Source organism: Rattus norvegicus, chromosome 14 (genome assembly GCF_021556685.1).
Source record: "Rattus norvegicus strain SHRSP/BbbUtx chromosome 14, alternate assembly SHRSP_T2T, whole genome shotgun sequence".
Lineage (NCBI taxonomy): Eukaryota > Metazoa > Chordata > Mammalia > Rodentia > Muridae > Rattus > Rattus norvegicus.
The window spans coordinates 99446685-99467327 of record NC_141547.1 but is presented as its reverse complement, the minus strand read 5'-3'; the positions used below and the strand labels follow the sequence as shown (position 1 = coordinate 99467327).

Here is a 20643-nt window from a genome sequence, read left to right as displayed (position 1 = left end):
AAAGCAGAAAGCTACCGGAAGGAGGGACTCCACTGTGCAATTACAGGGATGTCGTATCCGTGCAGGGTGGGGTTTTCCTTTTTAGTACTGTGGCTACCTTGGGGTCACCCGTGCTGTGTAAGTAAACCCAGTGGACTCATTGCTTCAAGCGAGACTCGGGTGGAATTGTTAGTTTGGTCAGTCATGGTTGCCCTCTCTGGGGTAAGTAAATATTTGTTCTGGTTTCCCCAGGGAAAGTTTTCACAACAGGGCTCAAAGCCAGTGTCAGATTGACATTACAGCAGACTTACTATTGAGAGAACCATTAATTTGTGAATGTATGGGTATATTTAACAGTATTTGTGAAAGCTGAGTCTATGTGTCCTAGTCATTGATTAAAGCCCCCACTGTCTAATACTTCACAATGGGCATTAAACCTCAACATGAGTTTGAATATTCACAACTAGGATGGGAATACGCCCCTTTGGTCATGAGGAAAACTTAGGGATCTTACACAGAACAGAACTTCCTCAGAGGATCTTGAGCCTCCAACACAATGGGGTACCCTCTTATAGTGTCCTGTGTTCCAAGTTGGGGATGATGGCTCAATTCTTGGCTGGGGTTTCTGGCGTTTGCAGTGGAAGACCCAGTTCTTAGCAGCTTGTCCCTGTAACATCCATCCCTGTTACCACTGAGCTTCTCTGAAACACCTTCAAAGAAGCAGGGATGTTCCTACCCCGGGCCCCAGAGATTTCTAAAGCCCGCCCACCATTCTCTTTCCAGGCTGGGGACCATTTTCTTTCTCTGGAAGACAAGAAATGAACACATCTTCTTCAGCTTCCGCCCCTCCAAATACCAGGTGGCCTCCCTTTAATGGGTCATTTCGTTTCTTTCACCTTTCACTTCAATGTCGTTTATAACCAGGACGCCTCACCTTGTCACTAGTCTATGGTTTCTTTTGGTATGTCTTGTATGTCATGGACTTCCTGAGACTTCCATCCTGACACCAAATGCAGAGCTGAATCCACAGAGCAGAAATTAGCTCAGGGTCACTGAGGTAGAGTCCGTCATTACATCTTGGGCTTACTGTATTGGTTTCCTATCTCTTCAAGATGTCAGGGTGTCTGGTTTCACTTCTGTTCTCTGTGAAGCGTCCTCTGCAGACCCTCCTCGGTTAGGAAACCTTTCCGACTTATGCACTAGCTTCTCCACCCTGGATGGAGGGGAGAGTGAATCTGTAAGAGTTTGATTCCCCCCCACCCCCAAGAACAAAAGTTGTTTGCCTGGAGTTTTTCTGCACATGCAGCCAGCAATAGAACCCCTCGGACTTTATGCAAATTGTCTGACTTTCTCACCAATGAGGTTAAGCCTACCATTTTTTTTTTTCTTACTCAGCAGGAGCTTGCTGAACACGGAGTGCAGTCGCTGGCTGGGATCACAGCTCTGCAAATTAATTCTAACAAGTATGCAGTTTTTCTGAAAAGGGTAAAGCCAGTTTAGCACAACAGACATTTGTCTGATAGCTTCCAGAGCTAATGGAAGTTTTTGTTTATGAAGAAAGGGAAGGAAGCGGGTGGCACACTGTGGTCTGCGGCCCAGAGAAAGTCTGCCCGTGGCTGTGGCCATAGATGTGTCTAAATTTTATCATCATCCATGAAGGAAGTAACAAAGACATTTATGTAAACTTAATTTCATCCCTTCATACGTTCGTTATCGATGCTGCTGTTGTTAAACATCTCTTGGAAGACAACAGAGTAGTGGTGTACCCAAGAGAGAGAGGTAGCCAGCCCTTGCTGAACTTAAATAAGTAACAAACCCCAAAGAAGGATGAGTTCTACTCAGGTAGCCATGGTCAGCCCCAGGAGGGCAAGCAGCAACAGCAGCAGCAGCAACTATGTTACTTCCTGAAGCTCCCTTAATGAGAAAAACTAGATTAAGTATTATGAGAAAACCAGGGAGATCTTTGGTTAAAGACAAAAACCACACCGAAGACCTTCAGTCATTCCAGACAGTTGACTTCCAGACAAAATACAACTGAATGTTGGTAATGCATAACCAAGCATGAAACCAAGTAAAAAGAATTGCTAAGTATCAGAAGAAAAGGGGAAACTCGAGCGAGCGAAACTTGTGCTGTGCTTGGGCAAGTTGTAAATAGAACTGGGTATGGTGTTTCTCGCCTGAAATCCCAGCATTTTGGATGCTAAGGCAAGGGAATTACCATAGGTACAGGGATAGCCTGGGGTACAGAGTGAGACCCAGTGACCCAGTTAAATATGCCTTATCTGTAAAAGGTTGATGACACATCGTGATGCTAGTTGGCTCACACAGTCCATGGCATTTACATCCATAGGTTCATATCAACTGAGGATTGAAAACACTTGAAAAAAATTTACTTAATTGTTGACATGTACTATATAGCAGGAAGATGGCTGTGTCTATGTTGAACATGCACAGAAACGTTTTCCTTGCCACTGTTCCTTATGAGGTATCGTAGTTATTTACATGGAATTTACATGTTATTGGGTGCAATCTAGAGATGACTTAGAGCATATGGGAAAATACTCAGATTATATGCAAAACTGGTCAATTTTATATAAGAGTCCTACCATCCATGGGGGTCCTATATGTTTAGGGCCCTGGGTCCACTCTTTTGTGGATACTAAGGTACAACACTGTATGTTCTTTGGAGGACAGGTGAGAAAGACCATTGTTTTTTAAAAGTCATGTTCAAAAATGAGAAGACACAATATTGTGAGAGTAAAGTTTCTGGGGAGTATTTTGTGACTATTGTCCAGAAAAACATCTGCTTTGTATAAAATGTAGACAAAGAGGAAGAAAGGGGGAACCTGCAGGGCTAGGGGAAAGGGGAGTTACCCATCACTATGAGGAGTTACCCATCACTATGAGGAGTTACCCATCACTATGAGGAGTTACCCATCACTATGAGGAGTTACCCTATCACTATGAGAAGTTACCCATCACTATGAGGAGTTACCCATCACTGTGAGGAGTTACCCATCACTGTGAGGAGTTACCCATCACTATGAGGAGTTACCCATCACTATGAGGAGTTACCCATCACTATGAGGAGTTACCCATCACTATGAGGAGTTACCCTATCACTGTGAGGAGTTACCCATCACTGTGAGGAGTTACCCATCACTATGAGGAGTTACCCATCACTATGAGGAGTTACCCATCACTATGAGGAGTTACCCTATCACTGTGAGGAGTTACCCATCACTATGAGGAGTTACCCAATTACTATGAGGAGTTACCCATCACTATGAGGAGTTACCTATCACTATGAGGAGTTACCCTATCACTATGAGGAGTTACCCATCACTATGAGGAGTTACCCAATTACTATGAGGAGTTACCCATCACTATGAGGAGTTACCTATCACTATGAGGAGTTACCCTATCACTATGAGGAGTTACCCATCACTATGAGGAGTTACCCTATCACTATGAGGAGTTACCCATCACTATGAGGAGTTACCCATCACTATGAGGAGTTACCCTATCACTATGAGGAGTTACCCATCACTATGAGGAGTTACCCATCACTATGAGGAGTTACCCTATCACTATGAGGAGTTACCCATCACTATGAGGAGTTACCCTATCACTATGAGGAGTTACCCATCACTGTGAGGAGTTACCCATCACTATGAGGAGTTACCCATCACTGTGAGGAGTTACCCATCACTGTGAGGAGTTACCCATCACTATGAGGAGTTACCCATCACTGTGAGGAGTTACCCATCACTATGAGGAGTTACCCATCACTGTGAGGAGTTACCCATCACTGTGAGGAGTTACCCATCACTATGAGGAGTTACCCATCACTGTGAGGAGTTACCCATCACTATGAGGAGCTATAGGGAGTTACCCATCACTATGAAGTGCTATGGGGAGTTACCCATTACTATGAGTAGCTATAGGGAATTACCCATCACTATGAAGTGCTATGGGGAGTTACTCATCACTATGAAGTGCTATGGGGAGTTACCCATCACTATGAAGTGCTCACAGTAGAGATGCAGGGCAGTGAAAGACAGGCAGATAGAGACCAGTGGGTTAGAAGTGAGTTTAGAAGTAAATGAGGAAAAGTTTATAGATAAGAACACATGGGTTGGTAAGGAAAGGACGCACCTGGAGAACCTTGCTAGTCACACCAATATGAGGGGAGCAAGGGAAGGATAGGGGAGAGCGAATGGATTCCCATTTCACACATGCCAAAAAACACAATTCTAAGTAAATTAAAAATTTAATGTTAAAAGTGGAAAAATGCGATTTTATTAAAAATGTAGAATATTTTATGACAACTAAATACATAATCGTCAATAAGTAACAAAATTCTAAGAAATAATTCATGCATTAAAATTTAATCCGTTCATCTTATCGTTAAATTTTTGATTAGCATACAAAATAATGAAGTCCACAATGACATTTCCATGAGTGCATATCAAAGTACCTCGATCATGTTTCTGTCTATGCTGTCGGCACCTTCTTTCCCCCTCCCCCGCTGAAACTCTTCTTCCTAAACAGTCCTCCCTCTACTCTCTGTCATTTGCATATTTCACAATCTCTCTACCATTCGTGAGAACAAACATGCACTGTTCAGCTTTCTGACTGTGGTTTATTTTACTTAACATTATGTCCAGTCCCATCCACAATTAAGCAAATCACTTAGTGTTGTTCTTTATGGCTGAATAAAACTCGTGTGTGTGTGTGTGTGTGTGTGTGTGTGTGTGTGTGTGTGTGCGTGCGCGTGCGTTAGGAGTTTTGAAGAAAGCTCCTCCACCCAAAACTGGAGAATGAAGGGGCATTCCTCCCCCAGCAATGGGAAAGAGCCTAATGTAGATGCCTTCAGTTCAGGTCCCAGTGAACAGGACCAGTCTGGATGGCCTAACAGATCACAGTGAGGAGAGAGGGCCGGGCTGGCACAAAGGGCCAAAGGCAGGGGGCTTTGTATGTCACATGGGGAATGGATGCTGCCCCTCCGTAGTCACCTTGGTTGTAAACCAGCAGAGATGTTGCTAGATTTCCAGAAACCCAAGAAACATAGGCACCCAGTATGACTTAAAGGGACTGACTCCTATCTGGGCCCCATGAGTGATAGAGCCTTGTGACAATGGTGAGGAGGAGGGTGACTCTGAAGAAGAGAAAGAAGTCCCAACAAGGCTGTGTCCTTCTTCAGCTGTTCCTCCTCTTCCTGCTATTGGGGGCAGGGCTATGGGAGTGCTAGAGACCGGAGTCAGCACGCTCCGAAGGGAGAAACAGAAAGGGGCTTGATCATGCTGTCCGCCATAGTTCGTCTGAGCTTGAAAGGAGAGGCCTCACCTTAAAATCCAGTTTATGGAGGGCCCGGTGCCACAGACCTGAAATCCAGCTATCTGGGAGCCAAAGCAGACGGATCACAAGTTCAAAACCAGCGATTTAGCAAGATTCTATCTCAAATTTGTCAACCTCAAGAGTCTAGGAAGATGTTTCTCAACGGTAGAGCACCTGTCTTCCATGTACGAGGTCCTAGGTTCAATCCCCAAGGTCTGTTTATAGTATTTCTTTTCTGTGGAATCAGAAATTTAACCTTAAAGGGACCCTGAGACCACACAGAGCCTCTTGTGTGATTTAGCACAGCAAAAAATAAACAGACTCAAGAGCAAGTCTGAGCCTGTCCTGCCCTGGAGCAGGAACGCTGGGGGCGGAGAGTCTGCTGAGGGCAGGCTCAGGTGCACAGCACCTGCAGGGAGTCCTGTCCATGTCCAGGTCGTGTCGCCCCTCTCCTGGCGACTGGCAGGATGCTGACTTCACTCTAGGGCACCTGGGAGTCTGGGAGTGAGATGACAGCAGTGGACAGGAAAGCATCAGGTGGAGCCCATGTGAAGAGGCCTCTGACTCAAGGCCCAACAGAGGCCCAGCCAAAGCCAACAGGGAGGGCTCCTCCCTCAGGTAACACCCACACACCCTGATGCCCAAGGCTCAGGCACCCAAGGGGACTTCAGAACAAAGAAAGCACAATTCGAGTCTGCATTCCCATACAGCCTAGTGTACTTACTACCTGTGGCTCACAGCTGTGGGGACTCTGAGCGCTGTGGAATGAAGGCACAGTTCAAAAACATCGGATTGTCTTCTTACTTATAATTAGAACCTGCAAGTCAAGTCTTGAAAGACATTTATAGCACACCCTCACTTGTTTAGGTCAGCTTCCCAGAAAGGGAAAAATAGACTTGAACGTTTTTCATTTTAAGCAAGAAATAGCTACACATCCATGTCATGGCTACTGTCTACATTGTCTCTATTTTAAGGCTGTGCTTTGGGGCTCAGGTATATTAAAGTGCTGGCAAGAGCCTAAAAGCTCAACATACTAGAAAGTAGGCTTGTTTTAGCTCTGGAGGGCTCCCAGCCAATTGGAAGCTTCCACCCACTATGGAGTACTGTGATTGGTCAAATAGTTGGCAAATGACCAGGTCCGCAGAGTGATTGATGGCTCTGCACGGGACTCACTCACCATAGACCTTGAGGAGAGGATGCCAAACAGACCTCTATGGATCCCTGCAGTTCTAGATTATTCCTGGGCTTACTATGTGCACGGGGACAGTTCTGCTCACTGATCTTGCCCTGCTCCTCTTCAGGGTGAGGCCGGAGAGGAAATGCTCCCCCCTTAGCTAGCTGTGGAGACAGCTCTGTGGAAAATGCCTCGAGCAAGCAGATTAGGGCTAAGGGTCACAGTGAGGCCATAGTTTCCGTGAAACAGTTACCAGTGCTGTTCTTGTCCTGTGCTCCCGTGAATAGTCAAAAGCCAGCAGGCGGGGCTTTGTGATGGGGACAGGGAGAGTCTCACCAGTTCGGTTTGCAGGCTTCGGGACAGACTTTATGAAAAGATTGTTTACAGAAAGTGCCTGTATCACTCACTGTCCAGGGGAACTTAAAAAAAAATACTGTCGCTTTGCTGAGTGGCCATGTGGCATCTCGTTGCAATTATGGCCATAGATGGGCGCTGTTGTCGACTCTAGTCAGAGAAGCTTCCTTTGGGCAGAGAAACTCACAGTTGCTCAAATGTTGAGAACAAAAGACTATTGAATGCTGTGCTCTGAACGAGACATCTGTATCACCCCCTTCCAGGCCCAGGGAGTACCATGAAAGAGCGGGGAGAATGAACGTAAGAGCTGCAAAGAATGGGCTGGAATGGCGGGGAGACTCTCTTCAGGGCATGACGTAGCAGATGTGCAGAAGACTGGCACACAACTGGGCTTGCCCAGGAGACCTCATGGAGTTGGTAGGGGCTCACGAGGCCCCTGCTGGAGGATTTGCAAGGCACTAAGAGACCTGTCTCTGAGGATGGACAGACAGAGGTTGCTGTGAGAGGATGAGATACACTTCTCAGTGATGTAGCCACTAGAAAGGTGCCGGTGCTCTTGTAAATAACCCTTTGCTTGTGCACCTATAAGCAATGCTAATGAAAGCCATTTGTTTACAAAAAAAGGTTATGAAAGGAGGAGGGGAGCTGATTGCAAAGATAGGTATCAAGGGGACTAGGAGGAGGACAAAAGAGGACACTAATACACACACATGCACGAAAATGCCCACTTAAAAGCCACTGTGCATTATGTATAAGTAACGCATGTTAATAACAACTTCTAAAAAGAAGAGATGTGACCAAGAATTAGTGTGTTTTGCCCCACTTCCTGGCTAGCTCTCCTGGCTCCCCGGGGCCCTGTCATGTTGTCTCCTTTGCTCTGTCGTCCTACGATGCCCTCTCTTGTGTCTCTTTCCTTCACTAAGGTTCTATGTTCAAAGCTTACCTCTCAGTACTTCTCGGGCTCTGACATTTGAAAATTGGCCATGATGGACTGCCACATCCAGATGACTCCTTATCTCCAGGAGAGCGGCAGGCATGTTGGATGCTCTGTGTAGTCCAGTGAGGGAGACGATGTGGGCACAGGGTCTGTCCACTCCGCACTTGGGCACGTAGGGCTGAAAAGTCTGAGTCCAAGAGTGCTCTGAGTTTGGGCTTATTATCCTTCGTCAGGATACTTTTTCTCTTTCTAAGATTCCAATCTCCAGGTTCTCCATAACTCCCATTTAAAATAAACACATTTTAATCATGCCTCTGAGGTGTTGCAACAGTTTCTCCCTCAGAGGGAAAGAAAACTTAGCACAAGGAGTTTCCTGTCTGCCTCTTGACCACTGTGGTTTCAGTCATAGGACTACCTTACAGGAATAAAGGTCATTTTTTTTATGCCTCTGGGTAATTCTGTGCAAAACCCTACAATGTTAAGAGAAAATGCTCATTAAAAAAGCCAACTGTGCAACCTTTAATTCTGTCCCAGAAAGAACCATGGTGAGTGAAGATATCAGGTTCCTTCTGCTTAAACCTTCTCTGCCTGGTTTCTGCCAGCAGCAGGCTGAAGTGTGAATGTGCCAATTCTTGCTCCAAACTGGCTAGACTCACATATTGTAAATGTTATTTCTCACTATCCCATCATATCTGGGAAACCGTGTTTTGCCAGCAGGCTGAGCATGGGTGATGGTTCTGCATAGACTCTGCTCTGGGGACCCCCGTCCATGGGTGACAATGCTGTACAGGTTCTGCTCTGGGGAACACCCTGTCCATACAGCAGTCATACTTCTCACCAAGGAGCTTTTTAAGGAAACCTCTACAGGTCTTCAGAGATGAAATTACAAGCTCCTTGATTCTTTCTTCTCTGGAACACTTTGCCTGCAACAAAATCCTATACCCAACGCTTGTGTCCTTCTTCCCCGACAGTGATGTGAAATAGGTTCAACAGACACTAAGATACAGAACTGAAAGTGTGTCACACATTTAACAGAAGGATCTTCACGAGAGAACAATCCTGAACCTCTTCCCCTTACAGCTAATATCATTATTTTGAAGTATTTTGGGTGATGTGAAGCCAATAATACCAGGTAATTTCCAGATTCTGAGAGAGATTGCTTAGTTAAAATGGAGGAAACTTACTTCTTTCAGAACCACTAGGTCTGTGTTTACTTGGCAGGGTTTGTAGTGAGGATGCAAGCCGGGACATATGCAGGTCCCTAGTATTAACCCCAGAAGGACACAGAAACACACTTCATACAGTCTCCAATCAGGATGTCCTGTGTTCTGAATAGTGCTGGTGACATATATGTGCAGCACAACATGTGTGCATCTAAATAAATACAGTCGTCCTCCAAACTCCAGGGCTGAGTGCAGGCACTAAAGAGATACGCAGTCAGTAAGGCGGCAGCGAAGGTTCAAAACGACCAGCTTCTGCTCAGATTACACTATGTTCCCATTTGCCAGAAATATAAACTACTAAAAATATCAAAGTGTTTCAGAAAGACTGCACATTTATGAATTGAGCTTTGTGTATCTTGTAGCTGAGTTGATAAGGAGGTATATGGACCAAGGATAGAGACATCTAGCTCACCTGTTCTCAACCTGTGAATCACAACCCCTTTTGGGGTTGGACAACCCTTTCTTAGGGGTCAAATATCAGGTATTTATATTATAATTATAACAGTAGCAAAATTAAATTATGAAGTAGCAAGGAAAATAATTTTATGGTGCATGGAGGGCGGTGCCACCACAATATCAGGAACTATATTAAAGGGTCACAGCATAAGGAAGGTTGAGAATCACTGGTTGCTTATCCCTACTCCCCCCAAACCCCATACCCAGGCTGGCCTCGAACTCAGAGATCCACCTGCCTCTGCCTCTCGGGTGCTAGGATTAAAGACAAGCGCCACCACTGCTGAGCTCTTTAGTCTCATCTTCATACTATTTCTCAGTCATCATTGCTAAGTCTTCTCCTTACGCATGGTGCTTGGATCCCTCCCTTATAGGAAACACCAGTTCATCTCCTCAGCAGAGGCCCCCTAAGCTGCATAAGACAGGAACTCTGAAGTCACAGTTACAATTGGACTAGGACATTTGTTTCTGCCCATCTCTGTAAGAGACAGGAGGATAATATATTAGCTGGGGTTGGAGATAAGTGTGACCCAGTGTCCCAGACATACAAAATAGCAGGTCCTTAAGTGAAATGGAATTTCAGTTTCTCCTACATGCAGATTTCAGTGTTAGGGTCAGATGCCACTGTGTGAGATCGTCATCAGGGATCTGGGCATCTTTAATTCTATGGTTCTGTGCCCTCTCTGTGTTCTTCAACTCCTGGTTCTAGATGTTCATGCACACATGGAGTAGGTATAAAATTCCCTTTGGGACACAATCTGGAAATCGTCTTCGTCTCTCACTCTAACATCTATGAACCAAAACGTCCCACATTCCCGAGAGCCACTGAAAATGTAGTCTTTATTTTAGATGACTGTGTATCTAGCTAAGAATTAGAACAAGTGCAGAGATACAGTCTGGGTTTCCAGAGTGTGTGGGTCAGAGGTGGAGTGCCAAACAAAGCAAGCAAGCAAGCAAGCAAGCAAGCAAGCAAGCAAGCAAGCAAGCAAGCAAAAGACCCATTGTCTAATAAAGTACCCTCTAGTCACATGTGGCTAATTTAATTTAAATAGTTTATTAACATTTGAAGTTCCATTCACCATTCAGACTGGCCCCATTTTGAGCATCTATGGCCATTGTGTTGGAGAATGTAGATTTAGAATTTTCATGAGCACAGAAGATTCTTGTGGATGGGGATGTGCAGCTAAAGGAAAAGAAAAGTGAAATACCGGGACACGACCGGCAGCCATTGTCACGAGGATGTAAGGAGTCATTCTTCCCCTTAAGCGTGAGTCGCAGGAACTTTGTCCGGGGTAGCTTCTATGTGGTAGTTGCTTCCTTGTCTGCCCTGCCCTGCAGCTGCTCTCTAGGCTCTCAGCATGAGCAAAGGGTCTGCCACGTGCCAGGCACAGGCCAGCTGTCAGTCAGTGCTCGTCCCCTCTCTCTGCGACCTCCCTCACGACTCCATGCATAGCCAGAGCTCCGTTCTGTTGCCGGAATTCAGTCACAGGACTCTGTGTTCTTTTCCTGAGACACTCCAGGAGGTGCAGATCCCCGTGGAATCTTCCCCTTGCTCCTTCAGCTGCCTGTATTGATGCTAGGGAGGCCTGACAGACAGACAGCCACTTCTGGGACTTTTTAAGAATTTGGGGAAAGAAAAGGATCACATTCCCAGCTAACCAAGCTTGGTCTGCAGGTGCGCTCTTTTAGATGTTTGCTTGGGGTTTTGTGGGTTACCAAGAACCCACATCAGCTCTTTTCTTGTTTCTTTCTGAAGAATCGATGAACTCCAGGATTCAGACTACTTTGTTTCCCAAGCCCGGGGAACCATATCTGGTAATGACAGGGGTCAGAAGTGGAAGGACAAGAAAAGTGAGAGAAGGAACCCAGAGTTTAACCTTCATCCCACAGATCAAGAGAACTGCGTTTGGGGTTCTGGAGAAGGGGGAGCATAAAACTGACAATTTTTTGACAGGGTTTGGTAAAGCTAAAACTGGCCTCAAACTTGCTATGTGGACAGCTGAGAATGCCCTACCTCCCCAATACTAGATTAGATTAGAGATGCACTCCCAAGCCAGGTTTTGGGTGGTACTGGGGATCAGACCCAGGAAAGCACTCAATCCACTGAGTGATGTAGCTAGTCCAAGCTCTCGTTTAAATGACACATACCCATTTATGTAATCCCCGCCTCAGGAGGCTGAGGTAGGAGGTTCTCAAGTTCTGGGGCTGCCCAAGCTACATAGAAATCTTGTCTTATCAGAAGGAAGAAAAAGAAAAAGAAAAGAATTTGTAAAAAAGCTGCAGACTAAACTGTCTCCTCGGACAAAACCAAATGGGTGTCAATACCGACTATCAAATGTCTCAGTTCCTTCTGACCTACATAAGCCATGTCTCTGTGGCCTAGAGTCGCAAAAGGTCATTGTGGTTTCTCCAGGTTTTATGAGGGAAGATTATCAGGCTTAAAGAAGTTCTCCAGGGCCCTCAGCATGCCAAGGGCCAGTGTGTAATTCAGTAACAGCCGGCCACAGCTGTGTGTCACGGCATGCAGGCTCCAATTTGCTTTCTTTGTTGCTGGGCATAAAGAATACCTCAGAATTACATCCAAGAACTGTGGCAACCACACTCACCATGGCTGAGGAAATGACTGAAGAGCAGAAATCACACAGATTGGAGATGTGGACATTAAAATGCAGGAAAATGAGAATATATAAGGCCCCATTACTCAAACGTGCAAATGAGAAAATAGGAATGTGACCTGTCCGGAGAGGAGAAAGGGCTTGGCCGGGTTGGGGACTGCAGGTTGCTAAGGGGTTCCTGCAGGGTCTTGGCCCAAATACATGGAGTGATAAATGAGGACATTGTAAGTAGGAAGCAAGGAACGGGCCAGGTGCAGTGACCGTATGATCACTATGTGCTGTCACCTGGGGCTGCTAGGACGGTGTGTTTAGCTTTTCCTCCTTGTCCAGAGCTGTGGTGTGGCACTCACAGCTTGATCTCCCTCTCCCACTCCCGCTCCCCCTTCCCCTCCCCCTCCTCCTTCCTCTTTCCCTCTCCCCCTCACTGTCTGATCCTCACCTTGGCTGCACATCAGAGCCACCTGGATGCTGCTGCCTGGACACTGCCTGCAATTGCTCTGGGGTGGGACCCAGGAATCCCACACACGGTGTAAGCTCTGTGAGTGATCCTGATCAATAGCAGGGGCCAAAGCCCCCTTCCACAAGTCACTGAATCGCCCACCTCTATTCTCTGGGCCTGGCAGAGTTTAGACACTGCATAATCAGAGAAAAAGTAACAAGATCTCATTCTTGGAGTCAGCTACCTGAGGTAGCAAAACGGTTGTTTGAAGAAGGGTGGGAAGGAAACACATGCTGCAAAAACAGGTTTGCGGGGCTGATACAGTGTTAACTCTAGGTCAGAGCAGCAGCCGAGCTTCCTTAGATACTTAGTAAGATGAGAGTTGAGCAGATGTTACTCAAGAAGTTACTACAATGCAGCACATCAAAATTTAAGACAAAGACATACAAAGGAGTCTGTGCTGACCAAGGCTAAGCTTCCTACCTTGCTTTGATGGGCAATGCACACAGCTACAACTGCAGCTTTCACCTAACTAGACTATTCACCTAACTAGACTATTCACCTAACTAGACTATTCACCTAACTAGACTATTCTTGGTTTTAGGAGGCAGAGAGTCAGGGTGTCCCTGGGGACTGTTCCGTCACATGCTCAGAGCATCAGTTATTTGAATTTAGGTTCCCCAGAAGCGTAGGTCTGAGAACTATCAGTTTACTTAGAAGGCATGTGTAGGAGACACTGGAATCGCACGACTAAGGGAAGAGCATATAGGTTGAGCTCAAAATGGTGGCTGCTGATGGCAACTAATTCCATCACACAGAGGCTGAAGAAATGCAAGGACACTAGGGTCCCAGGCAACATAAGTTGAAGGTTGCTTCTGGGACATTAACTCTTCTTTCCTGTCTTTCCATGAATAAAAACTTGAAACAGGTCAGAGACAGTGGTAGGCATGGAGGGGTGAGCAGTCTTTCAAATAACGGGCAAGGTACCAACAGTTTCTGCCACAGATGAATCCATCCATCCACCCATCCATCCATTATCTGTCCGTCCGTCCATCTCTCTGTCCATCAGTTCATCCATCTAGTCATCCATCCATCCATCCATCCATTCATCCATCCGTCTCTCTGTCCATCAGTCCATCCATCATCCGTCTCTCTGCCCATCAGTCCATCCATCCACCTAGTCATCCATCCATCCATCTGTCTGTCCATCAGTCCATCCATCCACCTAGTCATCCGTCTGTCCATCAGTCCATCCACCCACCTAGTCATCCATCCATCCATCCGTCTATCAGTCCATCCATCCATTTAGTCATGCATCCATCCATCCATCCATCCATCCATCCATCCATCTATCCATCTATCCATCTGTCTGTCCATCAGTCCATCCATCCATTTAGTCATACATACATACACCCATCCATCCATCCGTCTGTCTGTCCGTCCGTCAGTCCTTCCATCTATGCACCCATCAGAATCATTTCAAAGAGGCAGTCCTTTGCTCATTACACACTTCCCTAATTCCCTGGATTTCTATAGTGGCCCTACAGAAGGGAGAGCCCACAGTTAAGTTCACTTCTTCTCATCTGTGTGCACATCTCCCAGGCCACTCAAACCCTGAATTCAGGAGGGAACATTCTGTCCTGACTTTCTGGAAATTTATTTGCTTAAAACTACCTTGTCATATCCCTCACTTCTACTCCCAGGTTCAAAACCCAGTTACAGGTTAACAAGCAAAAGTCCACCGAAGCTGAAAATCACTAGAATGTGGTCATTGAGCTTGCCCAGTCAGGGTGGGTCTCATGGTATTTCTGTCATTACTACACCCTTTATGTCATGGTCTCCAGATCCAGCCAAAGCTCTTTAACACATTTTCTTTAATACTAAGTGACCCTCCCCAGGGAGAAGCAAGCACTGAGACAGAGACACGTGATGCGGTTTAATCACATGATGTGGTTTGAATGTGTGTATGCCCCAACTTAAACGAACAAGGCTCTGGCATTATAATGGCTCAAAGAGGTAGTGCCCTCAAGAGGTGATTTTCTGCAATGAGGCTCTGCCCCCATGAGTTGTTAGAGGAGTAGGTTGGTGGCTACAGGTCCTCATAAAGGGGTGAGTCTCTGTCACCTTTCGTCTCTGTCATCTTTCCTTCTGTCATGGGACGACACAGCAAGAATATCACAGATACCAACCCCTCAGTGTTGAACTTCCCAGCCTCCAGAACCATTGCATGGCACTTGTCTTCCAAGGCTCATGAGCTAGAAGCTTGCTCTCATTTAGGAGCTGGCACCCACCATGGGGGCATAGTCAGGTTCTCCAGGATGCAGCCCTTGGTGGGACTGATGTAGCTCTCAAGGGACCCCAATTCGTTTTCACAAAACTGAATGCTAAAACAGAGGTGAGCTCACAGAGGTGAGCTACACATGTCCCGTCTGTGTAGCTGCTCCTCCCTTTCTCTGCCGTGTCACGGCACAGCCAGAAGGCTTCTGTGAGATGCTGTTTATACTCTCCAGCCACTGAACCCGTGAGCCCAACGAACCTCTCTCCTTTGTAAAGGCCCCAGCCTCTAAACCTTTGTCATAGCCACAGAAAGTAGATTAATATGAACAGCACAAATGACTTAAGACATGGCACCATGGCAGAGAGTGGTAGATAAAATTGTCATCCCCTGGGAAAATTCTCTCAAACCCACCTCTGAACAAACAAACCTCTAGCTTTCCAGGCTTTTAAAAAGATGTGCTTTGCACCACTAAATGTCCTTTTCTTACTCCGGGAAGAACGTGGCTTGAAGCAGGAATCTGGAGGAAGGTGGTAGAGAGGGGGGCTGGCATCTAGAGGGCCTCCCTGGCATATCTCAGTAGGACTGTCAGTCAGACCCGCAAGGCCCCTCCCCTCTGAGAAGGAGCTGTCTCTGCAACCCACGTTCTCTGCTGTGTTCTGCAACTGAAGTCACAGCGCTGGGGCAAAGAGCATTCTAACCATAACAGCATCCATTTTCCTGAACCTCAATTGAACTTCTGGTGCTTAAGTACTTTGAATAAAGACACACATGAAATACATTCTATTCCAAATTATGATTTTTAAGGCATAACTAATTAACCTTGGAGTCATAACCAGTTTTGGCAGACTTGAAAATTTACTTTTAGCCTGTTCTGATCACCAGAATAACTCACTTCATAAAAAAATTAAACCGTGCATAGACTGCAAGAGTCCCTTCTGGCCAGGTTCTTACTGGGAACGTCGCTGGCTGTGGTGCATGGCAGGAGGACCGAGGCCTGCCCCATAGACACACATCTCACAGATTCACTCTCCAAATAAATGTTCATTGGATGCCACACACTGGAAACACACAGGAGGAAGGATAGATGAGATGTACCTCCTAGGAGTTACCTCTGCTGATGGCTGTCGGGGGTCACCCGGCCTGCTTATGCCTCTCTTTCCCTGAGCTGGGTGTTTTCCGCTTCATGGGCCCTTGTTTCCAAGTAATGTACGTGGGGGTTACCACCAACCAAGAATACTGGAGACTTCCTGGTAGCTTGCATCTACACAAGAATTAGTTTCACTCTATTGTTAGTTAGAACTTCAGGAAATTGAAGCTTATTGTAAATAAAAAGTTTTTGGGAAATCAAAACTTATGCCATCGGTTTCTGATGTGACGTATGTTTTTCTTATCATTACCCTGAAAACCAGTCTGTGTTGTGTGATTTTTCTGCTGATAAGCAAGTGATTTTTGCTTGTTTAAATGAGACTTGATCAGAATACTGTCTTGTCTCCATTTCTTGCTCCTCTTGTCCCATCCATCCCACTCCCCTCTCCGGGGTCTCCGTTGATGTTCCTATGGGTTGGGACAGACGGACCCAGCTAAAACATGCACTCGTCAACACACGGTCACCATCAGCGACAGGAAGCACCATGGGAAAGAGCCTCGCTCTAGGACAAGTGCTAAGGCGTCCGCCCTGGAGTTCCAATTATGGTGAGGTGAGAGGAGACACCGATGGAGGGAGGGGTGTGTAGGTTTAGGGTGTTCAAAGCCTACTGTGATACGGGTTCTTAAATGCTTTAACTTCCTTTCTAGCCCACCGACCGAAGTTAGGAACGAAGAAAGGTTAATAGAAAATGAAAAATGTGGGTATTTATAAGTAGTTCTTTGGGGGGTGATTCCAAACACGAATCAGAGGCCATAGTCCAGTCCAGTCACAAACACCAAACACAAGTCAGTGGCAGCAGCTCAACCCAGAAGAAACAATGAGGCCCCGCTGAATCAGCTCCAGTCAGAAGTGGCAAGAAGCAACCGGAACACCACGAGAAGTTCTTTGGCGAGTTCCTCTCCATGAAATTACAAGTAGAGATCAGTCAAGACCAGCAAAGCGTTGCAAGGTGAACCAGTGCAAGAGCGTCCTCTCACTGTCTGTGGAGTTATCTTCTTCCTAAGCATCACCTGCCCTCTCAACTGTCCGCTCCCACAAAACGTTACACGGTCTTTCGTAAGACAGCTTCCAGAGAAACATCACAGGACACAACTGAGTCTCCAGAGAAACCGGAACTTTCCAGTTTAGAGATGAGCAACGGAGTGGGGAACCCTCTGCACTCCATGTGCAGGGGAGAATGTCCGTCCTTGTAGACCTGAGGAGAGCTGTAGGCCTGGGGGTGTAGAGCAGCAGATGGCGCTCCTCCAGCTGGTGGGAGAAATGTGTATCTTTCTCCCCACTTCTCTCCACCAAGGTTTTCTTGAAAAAATGTCTGTTGGATTCCAACTGCCTCAGTCAAATGGCTTCACCCGCTCATGGATTCCATAATCCATGAATCAGGCATGATCTTTTCCTTTTATCCTTCCCTGGAGTTGCTTTGAGGGTCTAATGGGATAATGGATCTAGATAACACAATGGGAATTATCATTGTAAAAGGCAATGAAACTTTCTTACCGGGTATCTTGCCTCTACCCTTCCTCGGCTTTGTCAAAGCTTTTTAAACAATTCAACAGCTTGGTCCTGAGTCCCCCAGGGAGGGCTCGCTCTTCTGCTCCTGGACCTGGGGGATCTTCCCTCATTCTGAGCAGCGGCTCTCACCTCCCCTCCCGCTAGTGAGCACAGCCACAGCCAAGACTACGGAGAAATGACTCTGGTGCTCTCGTCTGGCTCTTGTCTGATGTTCACTCTGTGTTTATCAGATGATCACTACCCCTCCCTTGAAGTGGTGAGGAAACGGTCTTAGTGAGGCTGGAACTCATTGGAGGCCATGTGACCTGGAAAGCTAGGGCCACTTCTGAGTTTACTCATCCCTCTGCCTTGATGCTGCTACTGTTTCTCTCTGCAGGTCATCCCGAAGACTAGACAGCTTTACCTCCACTTTTGATCCTGGAACAGGATGTCTTAGTTGAGGTTGCAGTCATAAATCACCATGACTGACAGCTGCCTGGGGAGGAAAGGGGTCATGTCATCTTATAGGCTATAGTTCATCAATCCAGGGAAGTCCTGTCAGAAACTGGAGGCAGGAACTGATGCAGAGGCCATGGAAGAGTGCTGCTTGCTGGCTTGCTCAGCCTGACTTCTTATAGCACCCAAGAACATCAGCCCAGGGATGACTCCTCCCCCAGTGAATTTGGCCCACCCATATCAGCCATCAATCAGGAAAACTTACCACACGGTTGCCCTCAAGCCATCCTGGTGAGAACATCTTCTCAACTGAGAGTCCTTCTTCCAAAACGAACTCACGTGTAGCCAGCACACAAGACCATCAAGAAAAAGTGATTCCTGGGGGAGGCCCTCACTACTGAGATGTGTGCCCGATCTCAGAGCTCTCCTGCGGTTTGCTCACTAGCATTTAAACAGGCTGGACTTCTCGTTCATCAGCTCCTCACGTGGTCTCAGCGAGTTACACCCTGTGGCTTATCACTGCAAAGGACACTTCCTTCCGTGTCTCAAAGACATGGAGTCAAGCTGAGCATTTGCCATTGAGTTTTAATATAGGAGCCTCTCACTTGATTAGACAAGGAAGGTCATCTAGTCGTCTGCAATAGCTGAGTGGCTGGAAAGTATTGAATATAAAAATCTCCAAGAGCCAAGGTGATGTTTATGTTTTTAGTCCACTTCAGATAAGAGGACTCAGAGCCAGGTGCTCTGCAAAGCTTTTTATTGGGGTCTCATTGAGTGGGGTGGAGTCTCTCAGGCCAGTATCCCATCTTGAGCTCTCTCCGGTTATAAAGTCGCATTGAAACTGACCCGGTGAGCTGTGTGAAAGGCAGGGGACCTGGCTGCTGTCCTCATGGAGTTCGACCAGTGAAAGAGAAGTAGATAAACATGCAGGGAATCTACAGAGGAAATCACAGGACCAGGACCCCCTGCTGTGACAGGTCAAAGGAAGAGTGAGGCTTTGGCCGTGTGGTTTCCACTGACCGTGGAGCACAAATGGCATTGCAAGAGAAAAGGGTGGAGTGGAAGTTAGGGCAGGTGAGAGTAAAAGCCATCAGATGTCTTGGGAAGGCAAAGCCAGCACAGGGAGTGTAGCAAGCAGTTTAGATGTGCCGGGGCCAGATGTGGTGTTTGATAGGGAGTTCCGTCTTGCTGGCGGGGCGGTGTTTACGCTGGACATCGACTGACTAGGATGAAAGTCACTCAGCTAAATTCAGCGGGTGCAGGCCGAAGGTGCTGTACACGGGGATGGTGTGGTATTGCAAAGGTGGATCTGGCCTGCAGCAGTGTGACACAGGCTCATTGACACAGGTTCTCCAGTCAGTGTGCAGGGCCGGCTGAGAGGACTCAGCCGAAGGAAGCTGGCGACCGACCACAGGATCTTCACATTAACTTCTGGGAGGAAAGCCCTTTCCTGTCCCACTCAGAGGTGGGCAAGTTTTGGACAAGAGTCATTAATTCATTCTGCTCGCCTCTGACCTCAGATACTCTGCTGTTAAGCCTTCCTCAAGGTTTTAAACACTGAGAGGTGCCGTGCGGTCGGCTCTGACCAAGTCATGTGGTTCCCAAAGTCTTTTCATCCAAATAGAAGAGGCTGATGTGTTCTTCTGGAAGGAAAGTCACGCTCAGGACAACTTCAGTCCCTTTTCAGTTGTGACGACAAACTGGGGTTAAAGTTAGGGAGGCTGGAGCTCCTGGTACAGTTGTCTCAGGCCAGAGTTCAGCAGGGCTCTTGGCAGGCAGAGGTGGGGGGGGGGGCATTGCCCTCTGCTGGGGCAGATCAGGAGAGAGGAGCTGAGGCCAGCGACCGTTGCAACTCAGGGGACAGGGTCTGGGGTCCCAGATTATATGGTTTAAGCGTTGTCTCTTTGACCTCTGCAGCGTGGATCTCCCCCGCACCTTCAGAGCAACAAAGCGGTCAGCCATTTCTTCTTTAAAAAGGAAGCTAATTTGTGTCAGGTTTGAGAGAAACAGAACAGACGCCAGCTGAAAAGCCTCTTCTCTGCCGACGGGACTTTCTCCTCTAACTGGCCTCTTCTCTGCCGACGGGACTTTCTCCTCCTCTAACTGGCCTTGAAGACCCCTGCCCTCCCGCTGGCTTCCCTGGATAGATCACAGACCAGAATGTCCAAGAGCCAGTGCTACTGTACCAGTGCACAGCACCACCAACTGTGGCTTGGATTTTAAACTAATTTCATCAACAAGGGGGTGGATGGCAGGGAGGAGAGGGGTTAATTATAACAGAGGGGATTTTTTTTAAAGACCTAATTTCAGAAACCTCAGACTTAATTTAGTAAATTTCTTTTTACGGAGGGAGTTGCTAAGCTGAAGTCATTTGCATTATAGTCTTAATTACCACTGCGTTGTATATAAGATCGTCAATAAAGCTTTTTGGCCATGTGTACTCGGAATAAATGATTGATCCTAATGAGGCCTTTGTTCCCCTGGAGCCTCTCCAAGCTAGTTCCTCTCTAGTGGAGAAGCTCAACATTTGCCAAGCCATGGAGGCGTCTTAAATTAGCAAAAGCCTGTGAAGAATCAAGAGACTTTCAAAGTGGGCGCATTGGGAGAGCGGATGCCAAGCTGTATCTGTGTGTCATACTTCTTGTGAGGCTGGGTGCACTGCTGTCTGTGGCTGCATTAGCTTGCTGTACGATCACAGACAATTCCCCTCTGTGTCCTTCCAGCCACACAGGAATAGCCTCTGGGGCCCTTCCTCCTGCA

The 20643-nt window shown here is 46.9% G+C and overlaps 2 long non-coding RNA genes across 3 annotated transcripts; one reads left to right on the top strand and one right to left on the bottom strand.

Annotated features, from left to right (window-relative positions):
* Window positions 1-25: 25 nt before the first annotated feature.
* On the top strand, window positions 26-20344 carry LOC148001472 (uncharacterized). Of its 2 annotated transcripts, XR_015637175.1 has the most exons (4): window positions 26-201; window positions 763-838; window positions 16363-16489; window positions 19801-20344. It is a non-coding gene; the product is annotated as an uncharacterized LOC148001472 (long non-coding RNA). The 2 variants fall into 2 exon arrangements; XR_015637174.1 differs by lacking the exons at window positions 16363-16489; window positions 19801-20344 and adding an exon at window positions 1375-2753 and having other exon boundaries at window positions 763-1036.
* LOC102549056 (uncharacterized) lies at window positions 16618-18939 on the bottom strand. The gene is made up of 3 exons (XR_015637176.1): window positions 18149-18939; window positions 17852-17923; window positions 16618-17381 (listed from the first exon to the last, which is right to left on the bottom strand). It is a non-coding gene; the product is annotated as an uncharacterized LOC102549056 (long non-coding RNA).
* Window positions 20345-20643: the final 299 nt, after the last annotated feature.